This window comes from Vespula vulgaris, chromosome 23 (assembly GCF_905475345.1).
Source record: "Vespula vulgaris chromosome 23, iyVesVulg1.1, whole genome shotgun sequence".
Classification (NCBI taxonomy): domain Eukaryota; kingdom Metazoa; phylum Arthropoda; class Insecta; order Hymenoptera; family Vespidae; genus Vespula; species Vespula vulgaris.
Window position 1 is genome coordinate 3,663,967 of NC_066608.1, and position 12,456 is coordinate 3,676,422.

At 30.8% G+C, this 12,456-nt stretch overlaps 1 protein-coding gene across 2 annotated transcripts in view; it reads right to left on the minus strand.

The window, feature by feature from the left end:
- LOC127071822 (bestrophin homolog 15) overlaps positions 1-12,456 on the minus strand; it is a 73,241-nt gene that overhangs the window by 42,957 nt on the left and 17,828 nt on the right. The gene's annotated exons all lie outside the window — the stretch shown is intronic.

Genomic DNA, 12,456 nt, shown 5'->3' on the forward strand with positions numbered 1-12,456 from the left:
TTTCCGACGATATGAAGTTATGTGAGGTAGTGTGATAGAATAATAGAAACACGATGAGCAAACTCGTCGTCGCTCTTTTCGTCGAAACTTCCTGATTTCGTGTGAACGAACTTCACGGCTGCGACTACGAATGTCCATAGTCATCATCTATCTTTTTTTATCTTATACGAAAAGATTCGCACTTTTACTAGGTCTCTTTTGAAGTGTCATCGTCACTTTTCTATATATGTAAACGCATACACAAAGAGACAGAAATTATATGTATATAACAAACTTCCGCGACTCTCTACTCAACGCAATTATTCTTTCTCCGCCATCTCGAATCTATGTTGTAGTTTGTCTCGACTGTGCGAAACGTCCGTCCGGCTGTTCCGTTATTTCTGAGGTTTGCTTCGTGTCGACTCACGTATCTTTGCTCCGAACTACGCTGAAACTTCGATTATCCGTTACATTTACCGAATTACACCATTTTCTGTGTCACCGAGACGCAGTTTAATCCACTTCGGCGAATATTTCTTGCTAAGCAACAAGATCGGTATCTCTCTCGTTCCACGTTACTAAGCCTTTTTTAAAAAAACGAAACGGTATTTTTTCCTTTTGTTTCAAAGAATTACACAACTGTGCAATATGTTTGTTTATATCAAAAGACGTATCGCAAATTTACTTTTATTTAAATTTCAACGTTGGCCCTGGACTAATTCCAATTTTAAACGTATTCATATATAAATATTCACAGACGAAGAGTGAAGTAAATACATCGCGAATCAAATGTGTGTCAGGGATGGTTAGTTCTCCCGAAAGAAGGAGAATAGATGTCAACGGTATTTTACGACATTTAAACGCGATTCTTTATTATGAATATTTCAAATGGTTGAATACTCAACTTCGTATGCAGCATAGTGGTCAGAATAGAAATGCGAATAAAATTGACATCTTTGTGGTATTTCAGAAAGAGTCATGGTTCAATACCATTATTATGGCTACTTGATTTTCCAACATTTAAGACATTCGCTTCGAGTGATTTTTACTTAAAAAATACTAAAATTTTCTCATATTTCTTTTTTCAAGACTCGTATAATATATCAAAGAATAATTAAAATTAATAGAAAATCTAAAACTCATAATGTTATTGTACTCATATTGTTATTTGAATTTGTTTCCATATGCATAATTGTATAATTCAGACAATGATAATCCGTTTTGAACGTGGAAATTGGTACTTTTATATAATCATTACAAATATTAGAAATCATTCTCAGTTAAGATAACGATTCTTCATTTTTCACTTTTAGTTAAAAAAAAACGTAACACGTTTAATCTCGCAAAGAAATAAAATCAATGTTACATAAAAATAAAATTGTAAATTTTTATTTTTACGTACTATTACCACAAGAAGACGAGAAGAAGGCAATACGGCAATCGAGAGATATGTTAAAAATACTTCGAAATATTTAATATTCTCGTATGATTTGTGATACAAGTACACATGATATATTTCGTTATCCAAAGCGAACGCTGAATGTAAAAGAAAAAAGAAAAGAAAGATATGTCTCATCTTCTGAAGCGAATGTGTTCAACTGATATTACAAATGTAATAACTTAACCCCTTATCACTCTAAGTGTACCTGTCAAGCACAGTTGATATCAAGCGTTCTACTTTAAGTGCACCTGTCAGCCACTAGGCTGACTAGCTTATTCCTTATTATTTTTCAGTCATTGGATTCCATTTTCGAATTTCAAATGCTTATTACTCGCATTTTAAATAACTTTCTACATCATTTTGTTTCACACCCATCCATTTCATAATAATGACGAAAAGAAAAAAAATGTAGCAATACGACGTTCTAATTATTTACTATCAATTTGGAAAATTAAAGGTATTATCGCGGTACTTAGCACATATATTTTAGAAACAAAACATGAATAAATTTTCACGAGATGGTATCATGAAAGAAATTTCAATAGAAAATAAATAAATGATATAATCGATTATTATTGAAATAAATAAAGATTGCTTCTGAAACGAATAAAAATTATTTTTAAACGATTTGAAGATTATTATTTGTATGTTATTGTTGTTTTTAAACTATAACATTTCGAATCTCGCGAGCAAGCAGATCAGGATAAATTGAAATTGTATATCGACAATCGCACTAAACAATTGAAGTGGTAAAATTAATTAAGTATATTTTGATAATTTAACCAACGATTTAATATAACTTGGTTCGATATTTCAACGTAACAAAAATATTATCGACCGATGTAGGGATACATTAAAAGGAAAGAAAGGATAGGATGTCTGGTACAATGAGAACATTCCAAACGATGAGTCCAACTACCGTGACGATATCGCGTGGTGTTTTGTTCTCCATATAAGTATTATAGTGAGCTGTGAATGAACAGAATCACAAATGATCGATCGAGAAAATTTATATCGTATGTACATAAAATTATATTTTTTAAATAAATTTCTTTAGATACATTAAATCAATCAAAAATCATATGTACGTACGTATTATATAATTTAGGTTTTTTTAATAATTCATATGATTCACGAGTAATATCTGTTGTATCGTTGACGTTAACTTTTCTATCACATTTCAGCAATTTCTAGCTATCATCATCAAGTATACGCCTGAAGCGCAATTTTATAGAAGTAATTATAAAATGACATAGGTAATGCTAATTTCTATTAAAGATCAATTAAATTGTTATTTCTTTGGGCTTGATAATCTCCAATGAATTGATTAATTAGTCGAACTATTAGCGCCAACGAGAATTTGTACATTTGTAGAAATTTGTTGTTCGCTTTATCGATTCTAATTCAAATATTATCCTTTCGATTTAGTAACGTTCCGTTAAATACTTCGTAATTTAATCCTAAAGTATATTAATCGATCGATAATTCGCATTATTTTCTTTTGTAATTACGTAGAAACGCTCCGCTTCTGTCGCTTGGTAGCAATGCGATTAGAACTATACGATGACTGGAAGCTTAATTAAAATCGGCTCATATGCATTCCTTTCACTTTTACAGAATTCTTGTGAGAATACCAACAACGTTAGAAATCAAGAACCATTAGAAAGCGACATTGAACGAAACAAAGATAATTTTCCTCGTAAAAGTTCTTCTTATCTGAAACGAGTCATCTGAAAATGGATAGCGGCGAAGTCGTCGAGACATGTGGTGTCGATGGCGCCGTTCATTATTGTTGCTGGTGAATAAAATCACCAATGGCGAAATCGAGAGACGAAATAAAGAAGGTATAAAAACGAGTATCGCGTGAATAAAACGAAATGAGAGTAAAAATAAAGAGGAATATCTTCAACAAGATTCTACGTATATAAATCATCATAATTTATATCCTTACGTGAACAAACAACGACTTCTTCGAAGAAACTTTATTTAACGATGAAATCCTCTCGTGGAAATGATTGTAAATACTTATCTTTATCGAACGAAAAGCTTCTCGAAATCAGTGAAAGTATAGAACGATCCTTCCTCGAACGATGAAGTCGTTGAATTTCGATACTCGTGAAGTACCTTACGAAATAACATCGTTAACAAAACTTGGACATCGATATCCTCGTTTCTTCTCGTTTCTTTTCTCAAAGATATCTCTTTTCTCATTGATATATTTACGATCAATTCGGATCTATCTCATCGTTTAAATGTTTAACATACTTTACGATCATTCTTCCTCCTCTTCTTCTTTTTTTCACATTTCCTCTGAAAGATATTCTCTCGGAAACGCATTTAATTTTGGTGAAATCGTACGGATTGAAAGTATAATGATTATTTTTCGCTTTTAATGGCACGAACATGTCGATTACGACGATTCGAAGTATTGCTCTCACAAGTTACGAGTTATTTTCATTGTTTTTGTGTCAGTGGGTCATGGTAGGAGGCATTGCCCCATTGCTTTCGTGCAGTGACATTCGATGACACGACGCCACCGTGAATTCATCCATGTTACACACAGCCGCAACACCTACCGTACCACGCATAATCGACGTTTATTCTATCCTGCCTCGGCCTTCGTCGACTTTACGATTCTCCGCCGAAATGGCGTGGGAATATTAAAAAAGAACGTAGCTAAACGTTATACAAAATGCGTGTTATAACAACAACTGAAATCGATTAGAATTAAATCATATATATTCTTGGCTGTTATTTATTAGATTACCATTTTCAAACGTTTTTATTCACTATTTCAAACAACCGATCAATATTTATGATAAGATGTCAGATGACGTAATATAAGTGGTCAGTATTACATCGATTAATGCAAAAACTATCAGTATTTTAATCAAAATATTTATAGATATAATAATTTGTCAATGTTTCGAATAAATGTTCAATATTTATAATAAAACCGGACGTAAATAAAATCTGACACTTATTAATTATACTGATAATTATTTAAATTATTAATATTTTTTTACTGATCACTTATATTACTGATGATTTTATTATTTATACTTATCAAAATTTCCATTATTTTACAAAATACTTATCTATTAATTGATGAAAATACTGATGAAATAAATAAAAGTAATATTTAATTCTCATAGATTATTTCGATTAATGATGATTAATAATAATAAATTATTACGGCTTCGTAATAAATCCACTAACGAGCAAGATTATTATTACTATCTATTGCTCTTAGAAGGAAAAACCTCATGTAAAAAAACGTTGATATCAACGGTGTATCAGCGAGAAACAGAAAACTCGTTTTCTGTTTCGAGATCATTTGCATTCGATTGACCCATCGGTCATCTCCGCCCCAACAACGAATGAATATCTCTTCTCGCTTTGATCTAACAATAAGCTTCCGACGATATCTTGATCGACCAATTGATTTATCGATCGTCGGACGATGACGTATGCACAAAGATGATCGCATCCAAGTGCACGACCCGTTGTCGTATCTTTAAACGCGTTATGTAGAAAATTGTACTGCAAAAGAGAATGTCTTTAGAATTACCTCATTGCTTTATCAGCTTCTTACATATCGTAAGAAATTCGAAAAACTGTAACTATCTGTGTATCGATTATCGCATATTTCTTTCTCATAAGACTAACCTACTTCTTGCAAAAAATGCATCGAGATCTTTTATCGAGCAAAATGAGAAAAACGATATAAACTCGACATTTAACTCGATAGATCAATATCTTTGTGTTTTCTTAAGTCTTCTTTAAATCTTATGTGTAATTAAAAATAATCTTGCTTTAATCGTCCTGTAATAATTTCAAATTAATATATCACTATAGAGAATACTTGCCTTTGAAAATTCGTTTGACATTCTCTACGAAAATGTGTAGATAAAAAATACATAACCATCGTTGTCCATGTCATAAGCATTTTTTAGTCAAACACGTACTCTTCTAGAATATGCTGAGCCAGACAATAAATAAACATAAAAAGTAGACTCCTAGACAAAACGAACTATGGATTTATCGTTGATATCAATTTGTCACTCATGAGTCAATAGAATCAATAGACAAAGAAATGCACATGAGGTTGTTTAAACATTCCAAACGAATTATCCTGACACACTCACGACCAATAAGCTTCATTCTTTTTTTTTCATGCACTGTTTTATTTTAACTTCTCCTTTTCCTATTCCTTTTCTTAATTTTCTAATTTGATTGTTGCTAATACTTCAAAAAAAGTCATTGAATAGTCGAACGATACATTTTTAAACTCGAACAGTATGACAGTCAAGATTTATTAACAACACTGATTATCTTAATTGGAGGCAGTCAACACAATTAATAATACATAATTTACAAAACACACTATCGCGAATATCACTCAACAATTGCATCTCGATACGTCAAATATATTGTTATAAGTTTCAAATTCACAAAGTATCTTTTATCGCGTGATTGTCTCACAATACTCTAGGATTCATAACAAAGAAATTGCGTTCTCCCAATAACTCGCGGGAACTTGGCTAACGATATTTTACGAAGAACAAATTACATATTCGAGTTTGTTTTACAGCCTTTTTTCATTACGACCATTAAGTCTAAGCTGCAGCCTATCCTTGAAAAGAGGGAAGTATCCTTCATGAAAATCAACTAGTTACGGTACGACAAGCGCCATGTAACATGTCTCATAATTTGCAATTTTTTTTTAATTTTTGCAAAATATATACAAAACTCTGCGAAATTCAAGGATGACGTTTATGTCTTTAGCTTCGTTTTTTAATCTACGTATATGTTATAGCATGGATTTATAAACGAAGCAAAAAAGTGTATATATACAGTTAAGAGCAAAATTGAACACTCAATCTTTACCACGAATTAGTAGGAATATAGTTAATACGAATAAATTTTGAAAAATCCGACCACATGACTTAATTTTTATTTTTCTTTTTTTGAAAAGTCAGAAAAATTAAAAAGAAGTTTATTGAATGATGAGTAAAAAAAATTTTTTTTTAATTGCAATTGTTTGGAATCACAAAGAAAAAGGCAAAAGTTGCTTTTTACAATCTTTTTATCTCAACCTATTGTGAAAATTTAAATAACATATTTGAATGCTATTTGTATGTATATGTTGAAAATTTTATCGAAATCAATTGTGGAAACGAGCGATATGCGTCGAAAGAAATAAAAATTTGCATATTTTAGATTAAACATCGCGATTTTCATCGTTTTAAATCGTTTATAGCTCGTTAGCAACGTTAATCGATTTGCATGAATTTTTTAACATGTATATAATAGAAATAAATCTTTAAAATGTATTGTTTAAATTTTCATAAATAGATAAAAAAGATTGTAAAAGGCGATCTTTACCTTTTTCTTCGTAATACCAACCCATTAGAATTTTTTAAATAAAAACTTTTTTTACGCACTATCTAATCAACTAATCCTTCTAACTTTTAAAAGAAAAAATCAATTCGTTTAATCAAATCGTAAAATAGTTACTGTTGTAAGAATCGTGTATTTAGTTTTTCTGTTTACTGTAAATCATAGTTGTTGTTTCCGTTAAAAAACTGGATAGAATAAACTGGTATCTATATATAATTCTAGCAAAACATGTATTGAAGACGTCTTCTGACAATACATGATTTATTGAACTAAAAAGGAGACCAATAAATGTCGTTTGGCTCGTAGATCAATATGATTGACCCTTTCGTTCAGACGAGTTCGTAAAATAACATATTTCCCGTGAACGAAACGCATCCCTGACAACTTGACGCTGACGTACGGAATGTTTACGATATTCGATACGTTATTCATATCTGAGCGTCAATTTTTTGATAGAATATGTGTGTGTACATGTGTATGTGTGTGCTCTATCGAAATGTGTATATATATATATATATATATATATATATATATATATGTATATTTGTGTGTATGTATGTGTGTATATATATATAAATCGTATATAAGTGTATATTTATGTACAGATATGTTTATGTATATATATGTGTATGTATTATATGTATATGTACATACTTTTCGTATCAACATTAATTTTTTGATAACATATATACAGGGTGTAATTGAATGATCTGTACAAATTTGGAAAATAAGTTTCAAGGTCCTAAGCAAGCATAAATATCCTATATCCCATGCATATTTTTAATCGCTTAGTTATGCTTTCTTTGAATCTCTCGTGATTTCCTTAATCTTCTTTCAACCTACATTCCTTACGCAAAAAGAACATACAATTTATTAATCTTATATGATTTGATGTAATAATTTCTCCAGATATTGCAGAAAAATTTCGAATCATCGTAAATCCAAAAGCGTTTAAACATTTTAATGTTTATAAGACATGTTCTGCTTGTTTAAATCTCCGGAACTTATTCTCAAAGTTTGTATATACCATTCAGTCACACCTTGTATACATTCTTTGTACATGAGAATTCATTATTCGAGAACATATATATAGAATGTTCCTCTATGAAACTTCACCAATATGTTCATCGAAGAGAAAAAATGTTATATAAACCTAGGTTTGCCGCATACTTTATAAAAAAAGTTAGAACAAAAATATAAAACCAAAGGCCAATAAGTTCATTGTTGATACATTGCAATGTAATAATAAACCGACGGTGTTAAAGATTAATTGAAAGGATTAAAGATTGTATATTCACCGAGCTGAAGCTAAAATTCGAAAAGTAATAAACTCAATCTTCGTACGATGTCAAGTTTTCATTCGAAACAGGGGAGGACATTTTGAAATAAGAACATAAATCAAATCTGTTTTTTCAAGATAACACAACATGATAATAAAATTTTTACGATTTTATGTTTATATAACATTTTTTCTAATTTCTATTCAAAGAACATATTGGTAAAGAGTTTAATCATGTAAACCTGGGACACCTTCTATACGTCGTTCGAAGCAAAACAACTAATTACATAATCGATGTCTTTGCTAAATTCGTTATGACGTTAATGTTTGAAACTTCATTTTCCTATCGATAAGGCGAGTTTAAAGAAGAAATGAAAGAAATATATGTGCGTATAAATTATCCTTTCATTGTTACTTTAATGAACCAGTATTCAATAAACCAGTCCAAGTTTTGCGAGAGATGCATTCTCTTTTCTTATTCACACGATTGTTATCGATAATATCATTTGACTGCTTATCGATAATCAATTAATCGTTGGCAATATCACAAAATTCCATGACCATGAAAACTAACGAGTATCATAAATCGATTTCAATAAATCGATTCGAACGATGTCCTGTACAAGATCGCGGTATTGAACTGACCACTGAACCACAAGAGCGTTGAAAAAAAAATAAAAGAATAAAAAAAGAAACAAAAACAATTTCGTGACTCATATGGATTGTATAATAAACTGCAAATAAATTGTGCACTAGTGATAATTAAAATTCACATTGGCTTCCAAGAAAAATCCTGCATTTATAGCGGGACTCCGAAGCTCTTGTGATTCATGGCTCACGGCGAATAAGTTCGCTGAATGAATCATAACGCGCAAGATTGGTTTCCGTTGCATACGGAGGAGGAGATCCGTGATTATCCTTTGATTTTCATAAACGGCAAACAGGATATCCGTGAAAGCAAACGTCGATCGATCTTTCGAAGGTACTGATAAAAAAAAAAGAAAAAAAATAATTTTCTATCTTGCGAATAAATGTAAATAGGAATAGGAGGAACGAGAATGAAAGAGAATAAAAGAAGAAAGATAAGATAGAAGAAAGAGTGTTAAATTGGTTAGTGTTTAGTATGTTTAAGATTATCTGCTTTATCTGCGTGACGTGTTTAGAAGACGAAATGTGAATTCACGTATAACGATACCTCGTTGTTTGTCACTCTGTCACTAGTTGAATTATAGCATCCAACGTGTATGTATCGTTCTCTTTGTGTTTTTTGTTTTCGTTGTCTATCCTTATGGTATATGCAAATATATTCTTTAACTAATACGAGTCACTATTAATAAAGATAATACTTTGATAAAAATTTCGTGTTCTGTCATCAAAGAAAAAACAAAAAATAGAAAACGTAAAAACGTAAGCCATTGTGTTAACGACGAAAAAGGATATATTTTTTGACAGATCTAATTTTTTTGAAAATCTGTACAGAATGTTACAATTTATAAAACATACTCGAATAATATCTTCGATCCTATTGGTTTTATAAACAATGTTTCAAATAAAAATTGCTACGTTTTAAAAGGTAAATGTAATATATATATTAAAACTTTATAGAGGCCACTGATTGCCAAGATACAGAAATAATAAAAATCTTCTTTATTAGAGATATATAATCTCTTGAATAATTAATTCCTATGCAATTTTAAACTATTATAAAACTATATTAAAGCATAATTTTAGTTGCACGTAGGAATCCTTTCTTGGCATAGTTTTGATAGAAAAATTACAAAAATTAGTTTATTAAAATTTGATAAAAACAGTTTTTTGGCAAAAAGAATTTTTTTCATGGAAAAAATCTGATGTGCAACTAAAAATCATCTTGCTTTAACCATCCTGTAAATATTTCAAATTCATGAGACAAAAGTTCATTGATATATAATGGATAATTCATTGATATTCATTCTAGTGGACGATTAAAAGTGTATAAGTCTAATTTTTATAAAAACAGGATAAATATATACCGTTAATATATCCAACATTAAGATCTTTTGCTTATGGTTCTAATAAAACAAATCAATTTCATTTTTTTCCCGCTCCTTTACCTAACATTTTAATAGCATATATATATATATACATATGTGTGTGTGTGTGTGTACACTCATTAAAAATACAATATAATAGTGGGAAGAACAATATAAATTGAGTTAACTAATAATTCTGACTTATACTTCTTTGCCCGTCTACCAGAAATTTATATGTGTGCTCAGTTAAAAATAAAATATGTAGTTTCAAGAAAAACATTTAAAATTTAACAGAAATTTAGGTACACAAGCGATCGCACTACAATTTCATCGATAATTCGAATTTGAATGTAATAATTTGAGAATCTGAGATATTAAGAAAATGCAAAAAAAGTTAAAATTTTAAAAACCATCACAATAGCTTTCTATTATAAGGCAAAGCCGAAATTGATCGAAAATGTTTAATAAAAAAATCTAATCTAAGAATCTGTCTGTTTAAGTATTACATAACACGAAAACAACTAAATATTAATAAAAACAAAATAATGGTTGACAAATGTTTGACAAACATATAACAAAAAAGATTAACTAAATAAATAACGAAACAGATTTTAGTAGAACAAAAATTTGAACACAAAACGAAACGTCAAAAAGTTTAGAATCCGATCTACGCGTCTACGTTACGAAACATCGCGTGTTATCTCAAAAAAAAAGAAAAAACATTTTTTTAAGAATTAATATAATTATGAGTTTTATGCGATAGACGATACTCGACTGTCTTTCGTCATGTTCGAGCATTAGCTTAGATATCACATTACAAATGTACTTCGATAATAAGAGTAAAGTAATATCTGTAAATCCCAAGAACGAGTAGATTTCGATCATAGTACCTCGCAGACACAATCGCAGATAAACTTACCATCTTCGTTACGTTCTATATAAGAGGATCCTTGCGTCATTGATTACATCGAATTTTACATGTACGTACGTATGTACCTATGTACGTATATTCATCTTCTCGCTCAAATTGTTATGAGAGTTAAGATAAGATCCTAAATTATACTAACGATGAAATAGAGGTAACGTTAAAAACGAGAACATAACGATAACACTACCCGATCTTAAATTTGATCTTGAAATTAAGACATTTTTTTTCTTCTTTTTTTATTTCTTTTTCTTTTTTCTTTCCTTTTTGGCATCGAAAGATGAGTTCGAGTACTTCAGCGAGGCGACAGAGACTTGTGTAACTAAGGAAGAAATGTTGACGCAGGTCGTAAAGGTTGACGTACACATAAGTGAACGTCGATGACGCGTTGAAAGAGAGAAAAGGAAAGATGGAGAGCTTGCACACGCATTCTACGCATTCTCTCTCTCTCTCTCTCTCTCCTCTTTCTTCCTCTCTCATATTCGTTCGCTCACTCGGTCCTCCCAAGTGAATGGACCAAGTGAGGGCCTACGTACATACGCACATATAACATATACGCATACATACATACATTCAACACATACATACATTTATACATACATACATACATACATTCATCATACATACATACAACATACATATAAGCAATCAGATATCAGCCGACGTTTATGCAAGATCGTTATAACATAATACTATAGCGGCAATTTAGCTCGCCTGGAAACGCGTTTCCTTTTTAGTCCTTTCTCTCCTTGCTTCGTGGTTTCAATGCGAACAGTTGCGCACCGGCTGCAAACTTATACGGGACGAATTCTCTTCTTCTGTATAGACCGGTTTTATCCATCGATCGGAATCCAAACTGAATCGCTTTGTAATTTACTAATTTTTCGAGAGCATTCGAATTTATTTAACCGATAAATTCCACCGACGTTTTTATCATTTTATGACTTTTTTTCTTTTTCTACGAGCGATTTCACGTCGGTCAACATCTAATAACTATGGGACAATGATTAAAGGAAAATTTACGAGATTCGATAAAAGTTCGTCATTATTTTATTACGTAAACGTTCGGTTGCGAACATGTTAAGAAAATGCAAAGATAGATTCGTCAATATTTATATATATACATATATATATATATATATATGTTCATGTCAATATTATATTAATAACCCATGACATAATCTCACTTTTAAAGCGTGACACGAGAGCGCAAAGATTTATTTTCAGAGTGGCTTTCTTTCTATTCTCCTCCTCGAAAGAATGATTATATTAGTCGACGACAAACCATTAAGAGAACTATAAACGCGAAGAAGCGTGAGCGTTTATGGACAATGAAAAATTATATAATCCTTTCTTAGGTAGGACACTCTAGTTCAAAGGTTTGATCGTTATCTTCCAACGCCTTTCTTCCTCATTC